Genomic DNA, 3,648 nt, shown 5'->3' on the forward strand with positions numbered 1-3,648 from the left:
AATTTGAACTCCAAAGTTTTTAAATTGGCAATGTACCCCCCTAATGTTTCAAAAATTTTCAATTTAAACCTTCTGTTACTAATTTTGCGTTAAATTGGACGGAAAATTTTTTTTTTTAAAAAAAAGGGTAATTACGTAGTTTCATAGATTTCTGTCCAATTTGACGGAAATTAGTAATGGAAGGCTTAAAATGAAAACTTTTAAAACATTAGGGGGTACATTGCCAATTTTTAAACTTTGGGGTTCAAATTGAAAAACTCCTAAAACTTCAGTGGGTAAAGTGGATTTTTCCCTTTATATTGCTATTCTTGACAATTGTTTTTATATTTAATTATTTATGAATTTATATAGTTTCTATTTCATATTTTAATGGGAAAATTACAGTTTACCCCCCTAAAGTTGACAGCGTTTTTCAATTCGAACACCAAAGTTTCAATTTTTGCAATCCACCCCCCCAAAGTTCTAAATTTTTGCAATTTGACAAATTGTATCCAAAACTTCTCATATTGCCCCTAATTTTTATTTTTTTATTTTTTATAAAAAATTTGGGGTGGCTCTTTGGCCATCTGGCCATTTTTGCACCCCCAATATTTTTTTTTTTTTTTATAAAAAATATAAAAATAAAAAATAAAATTAGGGGCAATATGGGAATTTTGGGATAATATTGGTTGAATTGAAAAAAAATTGGAATTTTGTGGGGGTAGATTGCAAAAATTGAAACTTTGATGTTCGAATTGAAAAACGCTGTCAACTTTAAGGGGGTAAACTGTAATTTTCCCTATTTTAATTGTATAAATATATAATTGTAGTTATGGAGAAAAAACAACAATTCTATTGAGCTCCAGTCAAATTCTAAACAAGCTCATGTTGAAGTAGATTTAGCAAATTTGCCCGAAGATCCTTGCGTAAGAAAAAAAATTTGTGATTATCATTCTAGTGATAGAAACCAAATCCGAAGAGCATATCTACAAAAAAGAGCTTGTCAACCCTTTGACCATGATTTTCCAAAAAAAGAAATTGAAAAAACAATACGTTGTTTTAATCCAGCATGGTTCAAAGAATATATATGGTTGGAATACAACATTTTAAAAGATGTTGTGTATTGTTTATATTGTTATCTCTTCAAACTAGACATTGGAAATCAAGCAAGAGGAGACTCGTTTGTTGCTCAAGGGTTTAGTAATTGGAACAAGAAAGAGAAGACAAAAGGTCATGTGGGGGCTCATAATAGTGCACATAATCAAGCTCGGGGAAGATGTGAAGCTTTGTTAAATTAGAAACAAAGCATCATAACATTTTTTGACAAGCAATTGGATAAGCAAAAAATGGAATATAGGACTTGTTTGAATGCATCAGTTGATTATATTCTCTTTTTACAATAAGGATTAGCATTTTGTTGCCATGATGAATCAAAAGGATCGAGTAATCAAGAAAACTTTTGTGAATTGTTGCGGTTTCTTACGAAACATAATGAAGAAATTGATAAGGTAGTCTTAGAAAATACTCTTGAAAATCATCAAATGACTGCACCAGACATTCAAAAAGAAATAGCAAATGCTGTTGCAAGTAAAACTATAGATGCTATTCTTAAAGATCTTGGAGACTTGCCATTTGCTATCCTAGTAGATAAATCCTATGATATATCCGTTAAAGAACAATTGGCAATTGTTTTGCGTTATATAGATAAACATGGCCATGTGATTGAATGTTTTTTAGGTATTACACTTGTTAGCAGTACCACAGCTGCAGAATTGAAAAAGACAATTAACTCGGTGCTTAGCAAACATAATTTAAATATTAGCAGATTGCGAGGACAAGGATACGATGGAGTTAGCAATATGCAAGGTAAGTTAAATGGACTTAAAACACTTATTTTGAATGACAATTTGGCTGCCTACTATGTTCATTGCTTTGCACATCAGCTTCAACTCATAATAGTTGCTATTGCCAAAAATCACATTCAAATTGCAACTTTTTTTAGTTTGGTCAATAGTATTTTTAATGTTGTTAAAGCATCATGAAAATGTCATGACACATTTCGTGAAAAGCGAACTGTTGAAGTAGTGGAAACACTACAAAATAATGAAATGTCTACTGGTCGTGGCTTGAATCAATAAATGAATTTAAAGAGTCCTGGTGATACACGTTGGAGTTCTCATTATGGTGCAGTTATTAGTCTTATTACCATGTTTTCTTCTGTCATCGATATGGTTGAAGACATTATTGAAGATGGTTTAAATTCTGAACAAAAAGCAAAAACAAATATACTAATCCAATCACTCAAAACTTTAGATTTTGCTTTCAATTTACATTTGATGAAAAATGTTTTGGAAATTACAAAAGAGCTATCTCAATCACTACAACGAAAAGATCAAGATATCTTGAATGCAATGAAATTAGTTGAAATTTCAAAACTGTGTTTACATGCTATGAGAGAAGATGGGTGGAATTCATTATTTGAAGAAGTTTCTAAGTTTTGTGCAGAAAACAATATTGATGTCCCCAATATGGATGAACTCTACTAATCTCGATCACGACAAAAAGCTCAAGGCATGAAGAATTTACATCATTACCGTGTGGAACTTTATTATACTGTTATAGACATGCAACTCCAAGAACTTAACAGTCGCTTTAATGAGGCAAGTTTTGAATTATTACTCTGTGTTGCATGCTTGAGTCTAGATGACTTGTTTGCTTCTTTTATTAAGGAGAAATTACTTAGTCTTGCTCAATTCTATCCAAATGATTTTTCAGCAATTAAACTTATCACTTTAGACAACCAACTTGAAACATATATCTTTGACATGCATTTTAGTGATGAATTTGCTACACTCAAAGGGATTGGAAAACTTGTTGAGAAATTGGTAAAGATGAAAAAGGATGTCGTATAACCGTTGGTTTATTCATTGGTGACACTGTCACTGATTCTGCCAGTTGCGACAGTGACTGTTGAAAGAGAATTTTCAGCAATGAATATTGTTAAAAAGTGTTTACGTAACCGAATGGGAGATGAGTAGATGAATGACTGTCTGGTTACATACATTGAGAAAGACATATTCAAGACTATCAGTAATGAAGAAATCATTCAGCAATTCCAAGCTATGAAGACTCGTCGAGGACAATTGAAGTAGCGCTAGTCGTGACAAAACAAATTCTAAGTTATATTTATATGTCTTATAACATAATTGAAAATTTTGTTGAATTATTCCCTTATTCTGTTGGTTATATTTTTTGTTCAACTTTATTTTTTTTTTATATCAAAATTTTTTTGCCCCCCTGGATGAATATCCTGGCTCTGCCACTGAGCACGCGTATGTTATGTGCATAATTACTTTTCATGTAACTAGGCAAATTCCTTAATAACTGATTAATAAGATACATTGTATGACATGGTATACCGGTACATGCGGCATAACGATCATGGCTTACTTTCTGAACTTGATTCTATGGTCAAATATGTGTGTTATACAGGCCTTGGATCCAATGGTTGTTTGTGACCGACGAAAACATGTTTGATTGGTGGGTCATTACAGGACGTATATCATTAGTAGTGTAGGCCACCCGAGGTCAAACTCGGTTGGGCAACTTGTGTTTTGGACAATAATGTGAAATATCCAAAGCATTAGAATTGTATTACAGGTCCCTCAG

At 32.1% G+C, this 3,648-nt stretch overlaps 1 pseudogene; it reads left to right on the top strand.

Annotated features, from left to right (window-relative positions):
- The first annotated feature begins 2,117 nt into the window (after positions 1 to 2,117).
- LOC148584101 (uncharacterized) lies at positions 2,118 to 3,017 on the top strand (annotated as a pseudogene).
- The last annotated feature ends 631 nt before the right edge of the window (positions 3,018 to 3,648 follow it).

Source organism: Corylus avellana, chromosome 8, assembly GCF_965113065.1.
Source record: "Corylus avellana chromosome 8, dhCorAvel1.hap1.2, whole genome shotgun sequence".
Classification (NCBI taxonomy): domain Eukaryota; kingdom Viridiplantae; phylum Streptophyta; class Magnoliopsida; order Fagales; family Betulaceae; genus Corylus; species Corylus avellana.